The sequence below is a fragment of the Eubalaena glacialis genome, chromosome 14 (assembly GCF_028564815.1).
Source record: "Eubalaena glacialis isolate mEubGla1 chromosome 14, mEubGla1.1.hap2.+ XY, whole genome shotgun sequence".
Classification (NCBI taxonomy): Eukaryota; Metazoa; Chordata; class Mammalia; order Artiodactyla; family Balaenidae; genus Eubalaena; species Eubalaena glacialis.
This window is the reverse complement of record NC_083729.1, coordinates 62,192,582-62,215,848: the sequence shown is the minus strand read 5'-3', so window position 1 is coordinate 62,215,848 and position 23,267 is coordinate 62,192,582. Positions and strand designations below refer to the sequence as shown.

Below are 23,267 nucleotides of genomic sequence, written 5' to 3'. Positions count from 1 at the left end.
GCATCGAAATAGGGAAACTGGTTAAAGGCAAGTTCCCAAATGAGAAATTATAGAAGCTTGGGCCAGAATGGTGTCAGTGGAAATGGAGATAAGTAAATGGACTAGAGATGTATGTTGGGGGAAGAATCAATGGAACCTGCTGATGAAGACAATGTGGGATGTAAGGAAATGTGGAGAACCCATAATTACTCCCAGGTTTCTGGATAGAGCAGTTTACTGCATGGTGATGATATCTTGAGATGGGAAAGAATGGGGAAGGGGTGATTCTTGAAAGGGTAAATCGAGAGTTCTATTTCAGGCATGTAGAAATTAAACATCTACTTTTAAAACTCTCTTTTATCTAGGATCGCACACTGGGCCTTACTCCGGGAGACCCTTGTCTGATGAGGGTGGTGTGGGCTCTACTAGCCAACCACCACGGACTCGAGCACAGGAGAGCCCTGGAAGATCTCATCACCCACTCTTTGCCCCAGCCCCACAGTGGCTGTTCTCCAACAGCCTCATGGGGCCCCAAGTACCCCTTCCCCATTTCTCCATCTGGACAGGAGGATGGAGTTGACCCTGGGAGTGATCCTTGGCCTCTACTGGGAAACTGGCTCCCAGCAACCTCCTCCCCCTGTGTCAATCCTCTTCCCCTAAATGCTTCCCGGCTTCCCAGATTGTCTCCAGATAACCCGTACCCTCTCCCCAGGGTGCAATCATCATTCCTAGGGTCAGTTCAGCTCCTTCTATCCCTCAATGTAGGGAGAGTCATGAGTCCATCTGTCATCACCCACCTCCCTGGGAACTGAGGAGGGCAGAGAGCCAGGCCAACGGGCAGAGCACATCTGTATCTCCTTGTTCAAGCCCAGCTCTGCTGGTTAATCTACGGAGAAGTCCAGCTGGAAAGTCTACAAAAATCACAGGAATCACTAGTTTGAGCCTTCTGCCCACACACGCCCCCTCCCCATCACCATGCACATCCTGTTCGTCATCCCAGACTTAGCTTAAAGGTCACCTCATCTGGAAGGCTTCCTAATTCCCAGACACATCTAGTCACTCTCTCTCCTCCACTTTGACCAGACCACAGTGGCGGTCTGATCATGCTGTGCTGATAATGAAATGGCTTGGTTACCTCTCTCTCTTTCCATCAGATCTGTGCTGTCTAACATGGTGCCCACCAGTCACATGTGGCTATTTAAATTTAAATTAATTAAAATTCAGTAAAATAAAAATTCAGTTCCTCAGCTGCTCTAACCACATTTCAGGTGCTCAGTAGCCATGTGTGGCCAGTGACTCCCATATTAGACATCACAGATTGAGAGCATCTTCTCGATCCGTTGAATAGCACTGCATTAGACTAAGAATTCCCTGAGGACCAAACTGGGTGTTATTCATCTTTGTGCCCCTGCCACCCAGTATAAAATCTGGAACATAGAAGATGCTAAATATATATGGACTGAATGAGTAGATGAGAGAATAAGTTCTGGACACCTCGTGTCAAGAGGAATATAGATGGCCTGCATGAAGTATGTTCCGAAGACAGGAACCAAGAGAAAATACGATAGAGGGAAAAGACAGAGAGGACAACTCAGTGTGGGTAAGGTGGCCTTTCTGTGCCTCAAGACACTAGAATGCTGTTGCCAGTGCCCTTCAATAGCACCACTATGTCGGCGCAGAGTTGCATAGGACTGCTCATGCTACCAGCCTCTCCTCTGTGACATTTTTACCTCTCTGCCAATCCATGTCCCCCATTGTCCTTGAAATCCCTTGAGAAGTCTCCCTGACCAACCCCTCCTGGTCCTACTTTCCACACTCTGTCCAGCATCCCCAAGTATAATTTGAAGGAACTCCATTTGGCAGCTGTGGTCACTGCCCATTTTGTGTCCCAGTGCATATGTCTCATGTCCATGACTCTGCCCTCTCCTTTGGGCTGATCAGCCAACAGATCCCCAAGGATGAGGCCCCCTAAGACCCGGACTCCCCAGGGGCAAAATTTTACTGATCAAGATGAGTAAGGGCCCCCCCAAGGAGCCCTTTCTCATCAGGCAGAGGGCCTTTAAGGGAAAGACCATGAGATCTGATCTTGTGGGAACAATTCACCCAGAGCCTTGCCCACCATGGCAGACACAGAGCAGGGGTTCGAGGGAGCCCAAGCTGATGCTACTTCTCCTGTACAATCTCAAGTAGACGTTATGCAACAGTTTCTCCTCAGGGCAGTGGCTGGGCCCTGGGTGAAGTGAGGGACACAGGCCTGAACCTTGAGGATTTGAAGAAGTTGAATCTCCCCTCTTCCACTGCCCTGTGTTTTCCTGTATCAGCTCCCATTTCAGCACCTTGAGGATTGTTTTCTGAGAATCCAGGGGAGACGGACCAGGCAGTTCTGTAGCTCTGACTTGGCTCTTTACGGGTTCCTCATCGACCCTAGAGCTATCCCTGCATCCACTGCTTCACAGAGACCCTCCTGCCATCAGGAAGGGCTCTCTGGCCCTGGCCTCTTAGAGCCCTGCTCTCACCCTGGGCCCATTTCTCTGTGGTGCCCTGAAGTTTATGCACAGAACTGGTGGTAATAAAGCTTTGCTCTGCCCTTGGAGATAGTTCAGCTTCTTTCCCTCCTAGAAACTAGGCTATTCTCAACAACAGGCCCTAATCCCAAGATGGCGGCCCTACCAATGCCCAAGTTGTGGAGGGGGATGTAGTATTTAGAACGTCTTCAGTCATACACTTTGTCCTTCCTCTAGGCTCTCAATATCACCCTCTTTGACACAAACATTATCCTTTAAAGGGGATAGCAGCTGTTCCCTTTGTCCCCTGAAAGAGGTCTGGTCGTCAGCAGCTCACCTTTGGAAGCTGGAGGGTAGGCACACCCTGTGCCCCACACACAATCCCTTCTCACTGGTTCTGTGTGACACCCCTCCCTCCCATCAGAGGAAAGTCTCTTAGAGTCATGATGTGAAAGGTTCAGCACAGTTCATCTGCATGGGAACACACATCTGCTTATCTGCTATGAGGAGGTTTGGTCGCATACAATTTTGCATGAGAGGTGTCGGGAAAGATATTCCAAGCCTCAGATCTGGCTCAATGTTTTCCCACTAGATTCATTCCTTTGGGTTGAGACTTGGCCTCCCCAGACCCTTTTATTTAAACAACGGTCTTCCTGCCTCTCCCAAGGGGCTCCCGGGGCTGGTACCACAGGAGAGCTTTGTGAATGCCAGCTGACTCTGTGAGTGCTCCTCGAAAGGGCACCAGGAGCAAGTGGCCATCCCAAAGCCAGCGCCTGTGCTCATCTTTCCCCAGCTGCCATGGCTGGGAGTGGGGGCTGTCTTTCCCATGTTCGGGGCAAAGGAGGGGAAGAGCTGGAAGTCATCAGGGTGTTGTTTTTGCCAGTGGAGCCCTTGAAGTGGAGACAGGAGAAAAACAAACAAACTCATGTCATCTCCCCAGGGTCCTGGAAGAGGTCCCTTTCACAGCCAGGAATGTGACAGGGAGTGAAGTCAGCCAGGAGGCTGCCTGCGGAGGGAGGGACGCAGGCAGCTGGGCCGAGGATCAGAGGCGCAGAGCCGGGGAAGGGGCCAGAGCTGGGAGGTCCGCTGCCACCATATCCCCAGGAAGGAGCAAAGAGCCACGAGGGAGAGATGTGCCCCAAGGCTGGGAAGGCCCCACGGCACAGCAAGGCTTGCATCTCAGCTGGGCCACTTAGAGTCCACTAAAGGATCCAACTGATGTTCTCCAGAGGTCATTTTTGTGGCATAGATGTGGCAATAATTACAGGGATTTGCCACTGATTCACAGGGAGACCGTAACGAGGAAGAATAAGAGGGTTAGAAGTAGATACACAGAGAGCAAAGAAGGTCCCAGGAAGGAGACAAAGTGCCAGGGAGGGGACCAGCCCCAGGCTGAGCAGCCGAGTGAGACCAAATGGATGAGAGTCAAGGTTAGGCTGAGCTTGCCCAGCCTTCTGGCTCCCCAGGAGGCCTCTGATGGATCGAGGGTGGCCACGTGTACCACACTGCTGCTGTTTCAGGAACCCCGACCAGAAACCCACGGCATGTCCCAGCCTCACCTCTCTATCGTGGGGCAGCACTGGGCCCCAGGCTCAGTTCTCAGCTCACCGCAGTCCCTAGGAACAGGGGAGGGGGCGAGGGGAAGATGTGGGGCTTCCCATGCATCCCCCTTCCTCCTCCAAGCTACCGCCATGACTTTGAGACCACAGGCGCGGCCCACCTGCTCCCCCTTTTCCCTGTGCATCTGAGGGGGTCTCAGATGTGCTCTGCTCTGGCTCCCAGCCGTGTGGGAAAGCTGGGCTACACCCTGCAGAGCCAGCAGCCCAGTTCTCCCAGCAGCTCTCTCGGTAGCACTGGGATGACTGTAAATAGTCAGGGACTCAATATCCCCTTTCTGCAAAAGGGAGACACATCCCGACCTCATCTCACTCACAGTGGAGGGTTAACAAGAAACCAGAGTTGCCAGAGCACCCAGGAAGCAAACTAAAGCATCTGAAGTATTCCAGGAGAAAGGCCTCTCTTTGGGAATCTTCTGCTGAAGATGCTGAATCCGTCCCCAGCCTGAGATGCGGCTGTCAGAGCATCTGCTCCAGCTTCTCCACGGGCCGGTGGGAGGACAGAGGCCCACCTGGATCACAGGCCAGCCTGCTCAGCATGGCTCTCAGGGAGGCCAGAGGAAGGGGAGCATGGGGGGAGGCAGGCCCATCCTCTGGCAGCCTTGTCCTTGTTCCTGTGTTCTGATAAGTGGGTTCTACCTGGTACCTGAGACCCAGGATCCACCCAAACCCATTCTCCGAGTCTGAACCTCCACCCTGAGATCCTCTTAGCACCACTTTGAAGCCCAGGCCTGGGCTTTGCTCTTGCCTCTCCTCCCAGAGGCCCAGGTTCCCTCTGAATCCCCAGCCCAATGGCCAGAGCCCTGTCCCTGCTCCCAGACCCCTGACACCCCCCACCTACCACTCCTCCTGACTAGCTGGGCTCTCACTAAGATGTGAACCCTCTGTGGGCAGGGATCTTGGGTCTCTTGTTCACTGATGGATCCAAAGCTCCTGGAGCAGTGCTAGCACAATGGAGACACCAATATTTGTTGAATGCGCAGAGGCCTGAACCCATTATAAAAGAATTGGTGAGAAAATGGAACCCATGGATTAATGGTGAACCCACCAGGAAAGACACTCTGGGGTGGACACCTGCATCTCACATCCCTTGCCCCTCACCACAGTTTGTCACCTCTCCAAAATGACTCAATCCATCCCACAGAGGACCACCTCCCTCCACCAGCCCAAGTCCTGTAGCTCTCCAGTACCTGGCGGACTCCCTCCTCCAGCCTCCTCCTTTCTTCCTGGGTGCTCAGTGTCACCATGGCCCCAGGGACAGCCCCTAATCCATCAGGCTACAGGCTCACCATCCATATGGAGCTCACCAGGCCCCATCTGGTGGGTCCATCCTCCCAGCCTAGGGTGTGGGTGCTCAGAGCTCACCCCTGTCTTGGAGGCTGTCTAGGGTGGGAGTCCTGGCTGGACCCAGCTCCCAAAACCTAATGACTCATCAAGGGATCAGGTTTCTTCAGCCTCCCTCATATGTGCATTCCCAGTTCCTCTCCCCTGCCTCTCTCTCCATGTCCTTAGCATCCTCTTCCACTTGCTGGCGTCCCAGGGGTCCAGATCCAAGGCCATTTCCAGCTGCCAGCACCCAGACCACAGGGAGGCCACTATCTCTTCTCCCTGGGACTCCAGACCCAAGGAAAGGCCAGGACTTTATGTTCCTCTGCTACATTCCAGACAGGACTCTAGCGGGAGAGACAGGGAGGCCACCAAGGTGGTTTGAGCTCCTGGGAACAGCCCGGCTTCTTCTCTCCCACCCCACTCTGCCTTCCCATCACCTCTCAAGCTTTCTGCCTCTAAATTGCCTGAAGGAATCTTGGCCCAAATCTTCACAACCCTTCCTTCCACCTCCTCCAAGGTCACCTCCTCTTCTCCCTCCTGGCAGGGCCCTGAGCACCTCACTACCCCTGTCATTCCCTTTTCCTGTCCCTGAAAAGTATCCTGCTGGCTCAGAGATCTTAGAAAAGTTCTAATGAAGGTATAGCCCTGAAGCATGACAACCCCTGCCATTTAAGGGATATCATGTCTGCACTGTTCCCTTCACCCCAGCACAGACAGACCATAAACCAGTGTGGAGAACACACTCGAGGGAGAGACTATCCCTCAGGCTGTCCCCTTAGCCTCAGACTGTCCTGCCCTGGACACAGATAGGGCCCTAACTCAGGTCCTCATTTGACCCCAACTGTCCCTTCACAATGACCCCAGGCCCCTCCAGCCAACTCTCAAGTATGGGACACAAAGTACTTGAGAGAGTAGATTTTAGAGGCTTTTGGAGACCCTCCTCACAGCCCACCTTGGGTGGGAAGGGGCTGGTCTCCCACAGTTCACTGCCTCATAGAAACTCTTCTGACATCAGGAAGGGCTCTCTGGCCCTGAGCCCTTCCAGGCCTGCTCTCATCCTGTCCCCATTTCTCTGTGCCCCACTGGCTCGTATGAAGGTTTGGAGGGTGATGTATTTACCGTGTCCTCAATTATTCACCCTGTCTGACCACTGGGTTTATTCAAGCACTATCCCTTCTATAGCTGTGCTCGTCTCTTAGGCCCCTCTTAGGCCTCTGATCCCATTCAGCTCTCCTGAGGTCTCCATGGGTCTCTCTCTTGACCCTTGCTTGGATCCCCACCAGCACTCTGAGTCTCTCTTAAGTGTGGATGTCACTTCTTCCATGCTTATCTCATCCCTGGAGCCCATGTGGGCTCCTGAAATGCCATGTACTGTCATGGCCTGTCCTTCTGGATATATCGGGGTCTCTGGTGGGTCCGGTGTGGCAGAAACACTGAAGATGATCCCAGAGATGGCCAGAGTCCCAAACACCACATTTCCTGCCCCAATTCTTTCCCTTCCCTTTCCCCAACTGCCTAAAAATGTGCCTCTTATGGATTTGTTTAAATAATAATAATTTCTGTTAAAAATGCAAGCTGTTCTGCAAAGGCTAGGCCCTTCCTTCCCTTCCTCATATTGACCTTCTATCTCTACCATCTGACCTTTACAGAACTTTATTAAACTGCAAAAAGATGGGGCATCTCTACTGCTGTTTTTCACCAACTCCACCTTATGTTTCTCTGTTCCTTCATTTGCCAAATATTGATCAAGACCTGCAATATACAAAGTGCTGGGCACTTTCTGTCTTCTTTCTTCATTAAAAAAAAAATTATTTATAAAGTAGAGCCAGGAATCCCAGACCAAGATAAAGTCTGACCAAGGATAAAGCTGGTCCATCCCAGGACTGAGTGGGGCACAGAATGTGGTGTGCGGAGTGGAGACTAAATTCCAAGAACCCCTTCTGAGTTAAAATTCCAGTGGGCACCTGCCTCTCCACTGCTCGCTAATGAAGCCGCCATTGACCAGCATCCCCTCCCCACCCCCAATCCACTTGCACTCAGAAACCAGGGAGAATCTTCAGAACACAAATCAGATCCACATCCTTCATGGTGCACAATCTTCTGCATGATCTGGCCCCCGATGACCCTCCCGTCTCATCTCAAGTTGTGCGTCCTCTCACTTGCTACAGACACACAGGCTTTCTTCGGGACCGCCACGTGCCATCTTCCATGTGCCTCCCTCACAACTTACACACGTGCTCTTCCCAGCCCACCACACCTTTCCCCAGCCCCCCTCTCTTCTTCTTGCCAACTTTTTCACATCATTCACATTTCAGTGTAAGTGGCACTTCTTCAGAAAGGGACATCTAACCTGACCTTCAGGTGAGATCAATGCCCTGTTGTATGCTCTCATCATTACCCTTAGCATCATGAAACTCCAATAACCATTTTTGTAATCATGTCTCTTTCCCTCAGCTAGAATCAGCATCTTGAGAGAGGGGTCCTGTCTGGGTTGGCTGCAGACATTGGGCTCACTCAAGTAGCTCCAGGCCTTTGTGGGAAAGAGCTCCAAGGCCTCTGACACATCCCTCCTTCTAACCGACCAGTTGAAGCCTGCATGCCAGATCAGAACAGCAGAGAGGGAACCAACCTGGATTGGAGACGTTGCTCCAAGTACGTTTAGACCAGAGCTCCCAGTAGCCTGTACAGCACATTTGTGAGATTAGGAAAAGATGCTCCTTTTCCTGGGATGCAGGGAGTGCAGCCCAATAGCAGAGCACAGGCCTTCATGAGTAGAGTCAGGCCTGGCTGCCTTTCAGCTCCAGCCTACCCGTAGAGCAAGTGCCTTTTTGCAGGACATGCCTTGATTAATACCCAGGTACAAAAAAGGGCTAATCTGCAAGCTAGCTAAAGGCACTGACCCATGTTCTGAAACTCTGCAGCTTTCTCAAGACCCAGTTGGGGCTCTAGAAGTTATGTCCTCTCTTCTCTCACAGGGCCTTTGAAGCCTCTCTCAGAGTTTTATTTCCTTATCTGGCTCTGCCAACATCTCAGGCCCTTCCACAGCTCTGGCCACTTTCCCTCCCTTAGTTCTTCCCAAACCAATGTTTCACCCTCCCCTACTCTCTTCCCACTTCTGCTGACACCTGTCATGGGCCTTACTAAGAATCATGTTTGAGGAGGGGGCTCATGCCTTGGGGACAAGGCAGCCCCAGCCCTGAATACTCCACTGAGCTCCCAGCTATGCTTCTGTAATTAGTGACAGCAGGTTGCGGGAGTGAGAGGGATGTGTCTCCATTCAGCCAGGGGGAAACATAGGTGTGAATTCCGAGAGCAGGGTTCTGGGAAGCAGCGGAGAAGCCAGTATTGCATCCATCTGACCAGCAGGAGAACCCACATTGTGTGATAAATCCACTGCAGCGTTCCCAGTCCTCAGCAAGTTCTGGATGACCAGTCAGTGAGCAGCTGCGCTGCAGCTGGGACAGCTCCTGCCCTCCCTGTCCTCCCCATGTCTGACCTCTGCAGGCCCCAAGGATCACACTACCCCCCAAGCCAGCAGCCTGTCGTCAGCATCTTATTTCACTCTCTCCCCATCCTCCAGCTCAGAGCGTGCGCCACAGCTCATTCTCCCAGGGTGTCTGAGACAGAGCGAAGGCACAACTCAGGTGGCAGATGACAAGCACTCCAAGCCCCATCAAAACTGAGCCTTTGGCCCCTGGAGGTCTTCCCCACATGTTGCCACAGGGATTCAGTCTGGCCACATGAGGCTGTAGACATCTTGCTGTCCGTGTCCTGCTTCCTAGCTGCTGGCACTCTCCAGAGCCGAGGGAGCATGCCGTTGGAGCTCCTGGAGACACAGATCTGTGGCTTCTGGCTTGAAGTAGTGTGAGAACTGCCTTCTCTTCCCTCCACCAGCTGCCCAGCCTTTTGTGGGCCTTTCTCCCATTCTGCCTTCAAAGAGGCAGCGGGTGCTGACAGCAGAGGCCCCTCATTGTTCTTCCACATCTATCCTGGCTCTAGTTCATCAATTCTTGTCAAGAAAGGAACTGAAGCCAGGGGTTCTAATCTTCCCAGCTCAGAGAATAATTTACTCAGAAAACCCCTCTTCCCTTGGGAGCTTGATTTTGGTATTGGGTTATAATGGGAAGGAGAAATCCAGGCCAATGGACTTGCTCGCCATAGAGATCTGGACATATCTTAGCTAGCAACATCAACTTACTGCAGTCAAAACCATCATCTTCAACACCATGATCATCACCACCATGAATATGGTCATGAAAACCATTACCACCATTGCCACCATCCAATGAACATCATCAGTCTCGTCATCCCCCTCATCGTTATCAGCTTCTCCATTATTTTCACCATGATTATTATCAACAACACCAACAGTCTTTACCACCTCCACCACCAGCAGCACAATCATCCCCACTTATTACTAACATCTCCACCACAGTCATTGCTGTGCCACTTTCACAAGCATCCTCATCAACTTCTGTTGATCAACAGATGTTTATCAACATCCTCATCATCACCCTCATCAGTTTTAGCATCAACACCACAACAATTACACACTCACCATCTCCTTCACAGATATCATTACCACTGTTGTCATCGAGCGTCCCCAGCATCTAATCACTATCACCTTCACCATTACCACCACCAAGCATCACTTATCCTCTTTATTCAGATGATTTTCTCTGTAATGGATTCTGTGCAATTCAGCTCTATTCGAAAAATCTATACTAAACACAATCTATGAATTTAACACTCAGTGGGTTATTCAAGTTGAATTAGTTGACTTTTGCTGTATAATGAACAACCCCCAAAATTGGTGGCTTAAAACAACAAATATTTAATTATTTAGCATATGATTCATGGGTCAGTTGGGCAGTTCTTCTGGTCTCGGCTGGCTCAGCTGATCTCCACTAGGCTTCCTTACGAGTCTGTAGTCAGCTGATAGGTCAGGTAGCAACCGGATGAAGGGTGATCTCGCTGACATCTGATGGGCACCTTAGTTTTCCTTCATGTGGCCTCCCATCCTCCAGCGGGCTAGCTCAGGCTCATTCACACAGTGGTCCCCGGGGTCTAAGCTTAGCAAAATGGCAAGCCCCAATGCACAAGGGTGCTTTCCAAGCCTCTACTTACATCATGTTTGCTAATGTCCCATTGTCTAAAGTAAGTCACAAGGTTGGCATAGACTCAAGAGATGGAAAAACAGACCACCTCCTGATGGGAGAATCTACAGTGTCACTTTGCAAGGGCATGGATTCGGGGAGGGGAAGAATTTATGGCCATTTTCCAATTTACCATACAGTGGGCTTAGAAAAAGTAGAAGACCTATTCTTTACAACCAAGAGCACACACTGGCTAAGAAGGCTCTAATATAATGCACATTTTTATTCAGAGGAGTGCCCTTGGAGTAGCTTCCAGAACTGGAGTAACTTCCTACCCAGAGTCACTGAGTCCTTCCATTTTGCCTAATTCAATTTCTACAAACTCCTCAACTCGTCACCTTCATCTTTTGTCTCTCAGATTTCCTTCTTCTCTGGCTTTCCCTGGTCTCTAAGGACCATGACTCTGCAGGGACCCCCTTTTCATCCTCCTCTTCCAGAGACTCTTTCCATTTCTGCTGGACACGGCTTATGAAACTTCTCAGATCCTCTCAGACCCTCAGCTGCTTACCCCCCCTCAGCTGCCACCACAGTCAACTGACTCCACACATGCTCACACAGCTCTGTTGTCTGAGTTTGACCAGCTGCCCCGCCAGAGCTTCAGGCTCCTACTGAACTTTCTGTCTTAGAAGAAACATCAATATGCAGAGTGTAGGCTCTGAATTCATAAGCAACTGCTGAAGGAGCTGAGTGATACCGTCAGGACGCTCCGGTTAGTTAGCTCCCTATGAGATGGATTTTGGCAGAGAGAAGATGGGAGAGGACTTCAGATAAAATTCTCTCTCCTTTCCCTTTCTAATGGATTGTTCTAAGGCACACTTTTTCCGTACAGTCTTTCCAGAAATGTCCTGCCTTGCTGATGGGATGCACTTACATCTTGATCGGCTGTGTCTCTTTGTAGCTCGTCAGGCAGCAATGGCCGGTGCAATAACTATCATCTTGCATTGGTCCCCATCCTTTACTGCTTCACTTCCACTTTGCTTCACTCTTGCTGCTCTGGATTTGCACCTCCCAAATAAAGCAGTAGCACTTAAGCCTTACCTCAGGCTCTATTTTCTAGGGAACCCAAACAAAGACATCATCTTAAAGGAGTTCATAGCCAGGGATGTCTTAGGAGGAAGCCAAGGACATCAGGGGGCTAAGTGGTTATGCCTTCTAGCAAAAGAAGGCTGCAAAATTGACAGATTTTTTGTGGTGTTAGACAGTGGAGGGTGGGACATCTTCCTCCCCCCTCAAAAAAAATAGTAACCCATTTCTAGGAGGCCAGGGCTTGGGGATAAGGGTCTAGGAACTCAAGTCCCTGTTGTCCCAGCTCCCTGGGGAAAAGACTTCCTTTTTATTTTCTCTTTGCCCTGACACAAGTACTCAGGTGCAGGCCCAAAGATTCTTAGTTGTGCTAAGTATTAGGACTAGTCTCTGCTTTCTATCTGAGCTGATGGGTGTGAAGCTTCCCAAGTCCAGAGAGCACCTGGCAGCTCCTTGCAGACCAGGACTTTGACTTCCTCATCAGGCTAGGTTTTTCCAAAGGCAGGAAATATGTGGCTCCCCCTAAAATCCAGCCCAGGATGACTCAGCTGGTCAGGAGGCCAGAGCCCAGCCATGAGGCTGACGTAGACTCTGTCTGCTCCTCTCTCCCCTGATCATCTCCACTGTCCCCAGCTGTGTCCTGGCCTCCTCTCTCCTTCCCAGGGTCCGGCTCTCATTAGAGAGCTCACCACCATGCTCCCCTCAGTCTTCCCTGTTGGAGATTGAGTTATGTACATGGAGTTGTGGTCCCCTTTGTCCTTCTGTGTGTGTTCATGAAACTGGATGAATGAACTTTCAACAAGGTTCGGAGATAGAACAACGCTAGCAAGTAACCCCACAAAGGTATTTATACAGGGAAAATATTTTCATTTGAAGAAATTTAAAGCCCCTCACTCTAATTACTTTGCATTTGGGTTTCCCAAAAGTCCCAGCAAACCAGAGACAGGCCATGCAATGTTTCAGTCCTTGTGTTGCAGGACTGAGACTGAGTCCATGCCTGGAGAGGGGCGGGTGGTCACTTGGCCCTGGTCTCTAGCTTAGGGCAACATCAACTCCACATCCGTCTCCTGAGCAGCTCTCCTGCCTTTAAAGACACCTGAGTCTAAAACAGAATACAGACAAAATATCACTGCTTGCCCATTTCTACCCATGGCCCAACCGCTTTTGCAGGAATTCTCCTTGCAGCTCACCCACACCCTTCTGGCTGTAGTTCAAGCCTGTTTCTACCTGCCAATTCATAGTGAAACTTGGTGCTCTGCTGCCATGCTTCATTCATTGGCTCTGGTTTGCAGGGGCACAGGGTTTAGCTGGCTCCTTGGAGCTCTGGTTAACACTGAGTTCTACTTAACACTCAGAAGTCCAAGAGCACTGGCCAGGCGAGGCCGGGTTCTGTCCTTTCTCCTGCTAGGCATGCTCTCAACAGGCACGGCTAGGTCTTTGATTGCCAAAGTATCCTCAAGGGCAACTGCTGGGGTATGGCATGGGCTGCTGAGACCCATCCCTAGCACAGCAGGGTATGGGCTGCTGGGACCAACCAAGGTCATGCAGCACCTCTGGAGGGTCAACCCTTGTGTTCTTGGGTCCATTGTGAGATGCAGTCCATCTGCCGATGATATTAAATCATAAAATACGGTGCTCAGGGCATGGTGAAACTTTGCAATGCCCTGTCCCTGTTGAAAGCCCCTTGGATCTGATTGGTTTGGGATCAAGGGCAGACACCAGGATTCCTCCACCAGAGCCCTCAGTTCCCCTTTCCAGACTAATGACTACATTTAGCATACAGCAAGGAAGACAGGTGAAGACCTTGTCTTTGCAAACAAGACAGCAGGGGAAAGGGGAAGGGAAGGACCATCTAAGGAGCCTTTAGCATGTATGTTATCCTAGTAAACACTCAGAACGGCCCAATGGGGTAGGCTGGCCACCCTCATTTAATCTCAGATGTGGTCTTAGACAAAGCTCAGGTCTCTTCTTTCCTTCTGGAAAGGAGGAGGGAGGGAGGGAGAGAGAGAAAGTCTTTGGTAACAAGCAGTCCCAGTTCAGCAGCAGCAGTTGGGGTTTCTCCAGGCCCCACCACAGCTCTCACTCTACCCAGTAGGCTGCTTTATAGTTGTAAATAACATGACAGCCTGTCTCCAAGCAGACTCCAAGGAGAGAAATTGATTGCCTCTTACTCTAAGAAGGTTCACCAGGGCTCCCTCTCCCTGTTTCTGTGATGCTCTTGATCTCCCCTCCCGTGTCTCAGCTTCATGCCCAGATGCTGCAGGAATTCCTGGCATCCCATCTAGGTATGGCTACGCCCGGAGGAAGGCAAAGGACCTGTTTTCCTGTGTCTCTGTCTTCAGAGTGAGGAATCATTTCCTGGAAGCTCCCAACAGACCTCCCTCATATCCCACTGATACATAAAGGGATTATTGTGATAGATAAATTAGAGCAGCAGCTGGGATCAGGTAGGCTTTCTCTAAAAGGCAGCTCCAAACCTGCCTGGAGTAGCTCCTCCAAGCCCCACCTCACACCAAGCAGTGTACGGGGGAAAAAAAGGAAGGGCCCCTACCATCCTGCCTCAGGGGCTCACGTCCAACAAGGATGCAAGACAAGACAACATAGATGGGTAAGTGACTAGGCACAACCCCAATTCTTAGTTCTCAGGAGTTGGACAGGAAGGCCCTAGAGAGAAGGTGGGGCCTCTGCTGGGCCTGCAAGAGGCCTTTCACTGGGGCTGAGACACAGAGGCAGGACTGGGCTCAACACTCGAGAGACCGTGTGGAACTGAGCAAGTTGGGTAGGAAGAGGGGGACACAAGATTAGGAGGGAAGAGGAGGCTGATCTGAAAGGAGGGGAGGCTTGAGCTTGGGCTTGAGCTCAGAGTCGAAAAAATTCAGCAGCTCTCATCTCGGCCCTGGGTCTGGGCAGACATCTTCCCTTGCCCAAACCGCATATACCCCATAAAAGGTTTTCTCCGGGTAAGACCCTGTGAGGACATGCCGGGGAAGCCAAAGGCCAGTACGGGAGGACAGAGCAGCTGGGAGTCTGGAGGTGGCCCCGGACAGACCGTGAAGGCCTCCCCCGGGAAGCTCCTGGCAGGGGAGAGGCACCAGCACCCCTGCATATTCCCTCAGGTCCATGATAATTACCATGGAGACGGGAAAACTAGGGAGAGTGTGCCCCCCACTGGCCAGCTAGGACAGGACCACTGCGAGTGTAGGGCCCAGGCCAGGCCGAAGAGCCCTTCAGGCCTTAGTCCATCTCCCCCAGGGGCTGCCCCGTCTGGGGAAGGACTGCAAGCCTCCAGGCCGTGTGCCTTCCTGGCCCTGGGGAGGACCTGTGGGGCCTCTCCCTGTCTGGAACTTAATATATGTGCTCCCACTGCTGTCGGCCAGGCTTTGCCCCTGTGGTCAGAGAGCCGGGGACAGAACACCCTTGGTGTGCACACTCAAAAGGGAGTCTATCAGACGTCTCGCTCCCTCCCCTGATATTAGGGTTGGTGAAGTTCCCAAATATGGCACTGTTCAGAGAGAAGCTGTTCCTTCAGAAGGCAGGAGTCTGGAAAGCTCTAAAGGATCTTCTGAGGGAGGAATCCCAGCAGGGTGGGAGGGGAGCGTCGTCCCAAGGACCTTCCAGCTCAGTGGGCTCCAAAAATGAAGAGAGAACTCAGGTCTCCCCCAGCCCAAGAGAGACTGGGGCTCCCTCCACATGTGAGAGGCTGGAGGCCAAGGTTTTCTGGCCTCTGGCTTTCCCTCACTCAGGTGTTCAGGCTTCTAAGGGAACCTAGGAGTTGAACGAGTTAATTATTTTCTCTTATACGGGAGAAATCATGCCTTTTATAAAGGTTTCCCCAGACCTTTCAAAACATAATGACGTTTCCCATCACCTTGTTTTTCTTCCTCACCTAAATCCCTCCTGCCGAAGTTTAAGCCTCTGGGACAGAGTGACGTGCTAGGCCAAAGCTGAATGTTTCTGTCTTAAGAGGGCCGCAGCTTCTGGGAGAGACAGGCTAGGCCCTCCTCAAAGGAAAGAGGCCTGCAGCAGACAAATATACAAAGTAGAGCAGAAATCATAAACACATTTTATTTCTAAATAATTTTAAAACCACTGGCCTTGTAGCAAATTGGAATATATTTCCAGAATCGACTCAGAGAGATTTTTTTTTTTTTACAGCAACATATGAAAAATGTCATTTAAACATCCACCAACAGCTGCACCACATGTTGGGCTCTTAGGAAAACACGTTCATTCTTTTCATCAAAGTCCCTTGATTAATGTTCCACTTTTCTTTGACACTTTTTCCATAGTTTGGGGGGGGAAAAAATCAAAGGCTGTACTATTATCTGGAAGAAAATTAAACCAATAAGATTTAATGTCTGCTGTATTCTACAGTCATGGTAAAAAATATCGTTTAGGCCTTGGGCTAAATGCAAATGAACATTACGCAGAGGGTATATCCCTGCGTGGGGCTTTTGGGAGGGGCGAGGCTGGGGCAGATGGGGGGGCAGAAAGAGCTGGGGCTGGGGAAACAGTGGGGAGGGCTGGCGTGAAGGTTTTGGGGCCAGAGGAAGGGAGGCAGGAACAGGTCTGTGCAGAGGAGATTTTCCTGACTGCCAACCCCAGAGCAGGGCGGCGGGGTGGAGAGTGCGGAGAAGGGTGGGGACCAGTATTGCCCACCTGCAGCAGGGCCTCCTGTGATGCTGGGATTTTGTGAATGGGACGGGCAGAGGAGGGAGACGGATGGAGCAGGAAAGAGGGAGGAGAAAGCAGCAAGAGGAGCGACTGCGCCAGTAGGAAGGCTAGGCAGATGGAGTGAGGGGAAATCGCAGCGTGTCTGGCACGGCAGCTGATGCTGTAATTTAAAGGTCAACTCAGTGGAAGAGGAAGAGAAAAAAGGGGGAGGAGGTGGTGTTGAAAAGACTGCCTCTGCAGTATGGCACTTAACCCCTCCCATGCCCATGCAGCCCCACTTGGCCTTTTCTCTTGACTTGATGTCCTCTGAGTTCTGGGGTCCCCCTGTTCCTACCCCCCATCCCCCAGTGTGGGCTCTGGAGGCGGCAGACCTAGCTCTGCCTCCTGCCTCCTTCTGTTACCTCATCAGAGTAGAAGCCAAGTAACCTCCCAAACCTTAGTTTCTTCATTCATAAAATGGGGATGATAAAACCTAATCTCCCCAGTTGATTATAAAAGTTAAATTGTATGACGGTGTAAAGGCTGGGAAAACTCATTAAAAAGTTGCAAATCTTTCTGGGCTTCTCTAAAGAAAGTGGCTTGAATTCCCTTCAAGAAAAACGTGTCCCTTTGTTCTAGGAAAACCACCGTTTGGGCAAATAAAAACTAGTAGCCATCGTTTGTCCTAAGGCACCCTCTGTCCTTGGAGACAACTGGTCACCCTTAGACTGAAGGCTGTGAAGATGACATCTGCTCGCTTTCTGCTTTCCTCTTTGTCTTTCACCAGTTTATTTTGTAAATGAGTAAATCTTTTAGCAGAATATCTCTTTCTCTCCTCTCTCCCTCTCTCCTTGCTCCCTCTTTCTCCCCCCGCCCCTCAACTGGCTGAGTTGCTTCTTGGGGAGGAATGTTACTTTTCTCTGCATGGATTTGGGCTGCTTTGTGCCTATAAATTATAGCAAGTTCTTGAGCAGCTATGGAGGTTTCTGTTGGAATGGTTTTTTGCCAGAGGGCTGAAGAGGAAACCCCAAGGGCTACACGAAAGACTTGCAGGCGTGGGTTAGAGCTCAGGCTGGGGGAGGCCATATAAAGTAAATGGACAGGCCCACAACTTCCTGCTATGGTGCTATTGAAGGATGAAAAGCCCAGACTGAACCAATGTGGTGCTCTCTTGCCATGCAAGGGCCGTGGGACAAGCCCACACTGCCTATTGTCTATGGCGGGACAGAACACAGGACATGAGGGGGGTCCGGAGACCATTCTTGTACTCCCAGGCCTGCTGCTGGGCTAGAGTACCCTGGTCTCATGGAATTGGCCCAAGGACTGACTGGAACCCAACTGGCCCCTTGCTTCCCTTCCATTATCCCCAGCTGTCCAATGAGTCTAATTTAAAGTCATAGCCTAGACTCTACTGTTATGGAAGAGCCAACTCCTGCTCCTCCTATCAAGACATGGCTTTGAAAGGCTTCGGTTGGAAAGATGGATATGGCCACAGTGCTATGGCTGGTGATGGGGAAGATGGAGGGTCCTTCTTCAGAGCCCCCACGACTGGGGCTGCAGGTAGCCACGTTCCAAGCCAAGAACTAGGAAAGTTATACCTCTTCCTCTGGTCTCTCGAGTATGATAAAGGCCTCCTCTCCTTTGAACCCACAATGACCAGGGTACTTCAGCCCAGGACAGGTTTGCTGCTAGGCTGAGCTATCTGGTTAGATAGTAAAAAGGGGCCCCAGCCTCTCGACAGGCAAGGATGACATTGCCCTGCTTTCTGTCTTTCCTTTCCTTTTTTTCCCCAGTCTGTGGTCCCTTCTTCCTTGCAATGAAGGCTGAGCCTCTCTTAGAAGGTGGGGCCTTTCAGTGCAGGGAAGCTCAAGTCTACCCTGAGCTCTACGCTGGTTCTGGGTGTGTCAGGACTTAGCAGGGTGGGGTAAGGTTGTTCAGAAGAGGTGCCCAAAGAGGATCAGTGCCTGGAGATGGGAATGGGCCTTGACCTTACGCCTGGTGGGCAGCCAGGAAACTCTAACTCAGGGCCCTTTGGCAGCCACAGGGCTAGCACAAGGGAGCCCTTGCCAAGGGAAGAAGCTCCCTTTGTCCACTTGAGGGCTGTAAGAGAACCCCTGGGGAGAGCAGCACTCTTCCATAGCGACCACCAGGGGGCTCTGGGGGACCCCGCAAGAGCTGCTTCTGGAGGAGAACCTTCAGTGACCCCTGGCCTGGCCTGTAGCCCTAGAGCAAATGAGAGAACTTAAAATTGACTAGCAGAGAGGGCACTCCCTGTCTCCACAGGTATGTGATGAAGGCTGAAGGAGTTGTCTTCCAACAGGGGAACTGGTTTCTCATGCAAAAGTTTGACATGGGTCCACCCTGGTCCAAGATCCCGTTGACATGGCCCAGGCAAGCTGACACTGTGTTCCCATTAGCTGATCAGCACACACAGCTCTCTGCCACCAGCCATCCAAAGGACAGCGAAGACTAAAACCAACCAAGCCCGTGAGAGACAAACACAAGTTTCATTCATAGTCTCAATAGAGCCAAATGTAGCTGTTGGCAGTTCCGTGCAGATAATTAGAGAGACAGCTCACATTTGCCTAAAATAACTAAAGAATTGAAGGAATAAAACCTTTAGTTCCAGGGCAAAGGAAACCTGGGGGTTATGATATGTCAACACATCATAAACTGCAGAGGAGCCTGAGGGCAGAGGCAACATCTCCCTGGTTGGGACAGAGGCTTCCCCAGGGCAGAGTCTCTGTCGCCTGCCCCCCACACCACCCACCAAACTGGTCCAGAAAACTCTCTAAGGGTGCTTGAGAGAGCTGATGGGCCCATCTCTCAGGAGCCTAGCTGCTGGCTGGGGCTCCTGGAATGGGTTCTGGGCTGGAACACTGCACCCCTGCAGTGGTCCAGATGAGAGGCAGCCTGTGGGAGCCCCCAGCTCCCAGCAGCATCTGGTCCCCTCTCAGCAGCCCTGCCCCTAAGGCCACAAGAGAACGTTATCCCACCAAGGGTGTCTGGCACGCAGTGCTGCTGACGGCCCTTCTCCAGTCAGCATTTTCAAGAGCCACGTGCTCCTGGTACACAAGCCTCCTGTCTCTAGGCAGAGCTTGCGCCACCCACCTCCAGCCTCTGCCTCCTTCCCAGAGTGAGCAGGTCTCCCTGACTGCCTGGGGTCCCCAGTGCCAGCTGCAGATGCTTCTCTAGGTCACTCTCGGCTCCAAATCTTCCAGCTGCTTGGCCCACTCTCCAGCCTGAGTTGTCCCATGTGCCAGGCCTGCTCTGGGCATTGGGGACACAGAAGTGAGCTGCCCTCTGTGGACCTCCTATTCAGGATGCTGACAGCCTCAAGAGTCCTCTAGGGTTTTGCTTTCCAGAGATCTGTCCCAGATCACAGATCCTGGCAGAGACTAGAGGCTATGGCTGAGGGCAGGCTGTTGGGACAAGGACGGACAGTCAGAACCAGGCTTGCCTGGGATGGGGCTGTCAGACTGTTTGGGGGTATCAGCCAGGAAGCTGGGAGGCAGGGAGAAAGGGGAGAGGACACACCAGTGGCCAGGCTGGGCTCTAGGCTTAGAGTCTCTCGGAGTTGGGTTGGGCTCAGAGAGGAGGCATATTGATTAAACTCACACTGAACTATGTGGGCCTCACATCTGGGTCTTAGCCCAGACTTCAGCACTCACTCACTCACTCCCTCCTTCCTTCCAGCCTGTTTCCTCCTCTGAAAATCATAACGATCACCCCTATCCCTGCCCTGCCCCCTTACAGGGATGCAGTGAGGATCACATGCGATATAAAGACCACTATGAACATAAAAGATTTCATTCTCCAGCTCATACTTACATACCTGCAGGAGAGGGAGCCCACTACCTCTCATGAGGATGTTGGGTGTGTTGAGGTGGTGTCTTCACTGAGTAGCTCACAAGAAGCACACTGGAAAACCAGAGAAAAAGGCTCATGCAGCTCGAGGCTTCAGTTGGAGACTGGCTCCACCAAGTCAAGACCATGACTGGGCAGAGGACAGACCCCAGGAAGCCAGAAGGTGATGCTTCTTGTCTTGGAGACTTCCCTAAGCAGCTTTCTCAGCCCTATCCAAACACCTCCCTGGCCTTAACCTGCTCTGTCCTTGCCCGCTGGCATCTGCAGGTCTGCTAAGGTCTGGGACCCTGTCACCCACTCTGAAGACCACACATCTGAGAAGCTAAATGAATTCTGCTTGTGAGCAGCAGTTTTGCCCTGAGCTGCCCCCAGAAAGCCTAAGGGACATCTCCCTCCACGCAGGAGACAAACCCCTGAGAGGGGGGGCGACCTCAGTGTCCCCTCGAGGAGGAGATCCCTGGGAGTGAGGGCATTTGGGGCAGCCCAGGGGACGGGGATGAGAAGCAGGCAGCAAAGGCAGGCAGCTGGTTCAGACCCGTGGCAGGAAGTCACAAACAAGATTCATCCTGGAAAAATGCAACTAATGCTGCACAGCTGGGGCCCGCTAATCAGAAACACAGGCCCAGAGGTGGCAGCAGGGACAGGCCCAGAGGGCAGGGCCGACAGCGAGGTGATAATTGGCAGCAAGGTCTAGGTCTGTCTCCCCACCCTCTCTGGCTGCTGTTTGGAGACAGAGGTTGTCACACTGCGATCTGAGAAAGGGGCAGCTTCTCAGCCCCTGACCTGTCTGCCTGGAGGAGGACGCGTTGCTTATCCATAACCCTAACATCAACTTAAACAAGAGCTGAAGCCTTGGCCCGGTCTCCAGAGGATGGAGTCGGGCACGGTGACCTTTACCTCTTCGCCTCCCTGGTGACAGCCCCCCCAAACCCTTGAGGTGTGTCCCCCCATCTCCCAGCACTGCCGGCCATCAGGAGAGGTTCAAGATAAGCCTCTGAGCCCGCAGTGGGCTCCTCTCCATCTGGGCACAGGCTCTGTCCCCTGGGAAAGGCATGAAAGGGAAGGGATTCTGGGGCTGAGGTTATGGGGGGGAAGGTGAAGGACTGGGCTGGGCCAGAACCCCTGAAAGAGCCATTTCTTTGAGTTCAGGAAGCATTTATGAAGCTCCTGCTGTTACCTGCATGCCAGGCACTGGGCTACAAGGTGAATGCAGTCTCTGTTCTCAGGGGATCGCAGTTTAGTTGAAGAGAGAAACAAGGAGAGAGGGGCTTTCACAAGAGGTAAGAGCCACGACAGGAGGGCCCCCAGGAGCTGAGGGCTAGGAGAGGGGCACCTGCACCCGCCCAGGACCAGGAGACACAGGATGCCCACCGGGATCCTCCAGGACCCCAGGGTGCTCTACTGGTTCTCATTCCCCCCTTCCCTCCCCTTTCCCAAGCTTTCCTTCTGCCCTCGGCCACATCTGCCCTGGGGCAAGTCTTTGGGGCCACAGCCTGGAGATAGAGGATGGAGGGCCCTCTGCAGGGGAGAAGAGACCAGCCCTGCAGAGCCTCAGCCCAGAGGCTGTCCCCTCTGAAGGGATCTTGCAGTCTCTGTGCTCCCCCACCCTCAGTCCCTCCTCTGCCCCAGACCCTACCCGGCTCCACGTGTAATCACAGCAGGAAGAGGAGGAGAGACATTGGAAAGGCCACCTGGCCCGACGGCACCCATGCCAGGATCCCCTCCGGGCATTACCAGCTTCTACTGGAGCACTTCTGGGGATGCAAACCCCAACATCTGAAGGCATCCAAGAGCGCTTTTGACAGCTCTGAAGGAGCAAAAGAGCTTCCGTGCCCTCCAGGGGCCAGAATCCGCCTCCGTGACTCTTCCAGCCTCGGGTTCCAGAGCTAGGCTCTGGGGCCTCATAGGAGAAATCTTGAAGAACACAGCTAACATGGCTCTAGCTACCTCCCTTCCCAGGACGCTCGGCCCCTCCCAGCCCTGCTGCCTCAGGGACCTCCCACTCACCCCCATCCCCGACCCCCAGGGCTCCTCACTGCCCTTGACCTAACACTTCACACCTCCCTTACCGGGGCCCAGACAAATCTGCGGCTGCAGCCTCAGGTCAAGAGCCCCAGGTGTCACGCAGGTGACAGACAGCACAGTCCCCGGCTTCAGGATCAGCATCAGGTCCTACAGCTTGTCTCAGGCTGTCACTGGCTGGAAGTCACTGGTGGCTCATCCTGTTGGTAGGATCCTTTCTTTCGCCACGCAAGTTGTCTACTAGAGGCACCTCCGAGAGCAGAGGTCCTCCGAGACTCTGGAGCACTCTGACGGCGTGCACAGGCCCACAACCTGCCCCTCCCATCTTCTCCCAAGCCTGGCTCGAGTCCCCACACTGCTCCGGCAGAGCTGTCACTGAAGTGTAGGGCTTGGTATCTGGCCGGCCCTCCCAAGTCACAGAAAGCATGGGAGGCATGAGGCAGGGGGCCTAGGGTAGAGGTTTGAGAGATGGAGGTTGAAGGGCTAGGAAGGATGGAGCGGGAATCCGAAGGGCGTGCAGGCAGGGAAGCCGGGGCTGGGCATGGCCTCCGGGAGCCTGAATGGAAGAAGCAAGGGTCAGAGGTCGGGAGCAGGAAAGGAGATGCGGAACCAAATGGCAACAGCGGAGCTGGGAGCTGCCGTGTTGGAGGTTTCCTTACTGCCTGAGTGTTTGCCATGGAATTTCCCGGCCTAATAAAGAAGAATTTAAATAGACCACAAGTTGCTTAATGTTGACTGTATAAATAATCCAAATCCCCAGCTCCCTTTGTTCCACAAGCTATTTGTGTCAAGAAAGGGGAATGGGGGTGGAATCTGACAGAAGCCACCGTCCCAGATCTCGGGCTCTGGGGACTCTGTGTTCTCCTCCACCAGGGCCCCAGGGAGCAGGGGTTGAGGCTTGGGAGGGGGAGATTCCGGTTTCCCAGCCAAGCCTGCCGTTTGTGAGCATGCACACGCTGGCACGTCATCCCCAGATAGACTCACGTGTGTGCATGTGTGCGCGCGCAGGCCCGCACAGGCCGACTCTGGTGCACACGAACGCATGTACACACCCAGACACACAGCAAGCACAGCCGGGCTCAGCTGGGGCGCCGGGCACAGGGCCTGTCACGGGGCAG

The 23,267-nt window shown here is 52.5% G+C and overlaps 1 long non-coding RNA gene across 1 annotated transcript in view; it reads right to left on the bottom strand.

Annotated features, from left to right (window-relative positions):
* The window catches only part of LOC133105328 (uncharacterized), a 35,331-nt gene that overhangs the window by 4,325 nt on the left and 7,739 nt on the right, over positions 1-23,267 (bottom strand). The window contains exon 2 of the long non-coding RNA XR_009703834.1: positions 20,096-20,181. This is a non-coding gene — a long non-coding RNA (uncharacterized LOC133105328). The remainder of the gene's footprint in view (positions 1-20,095; positions 20,182-23,267) is intronic.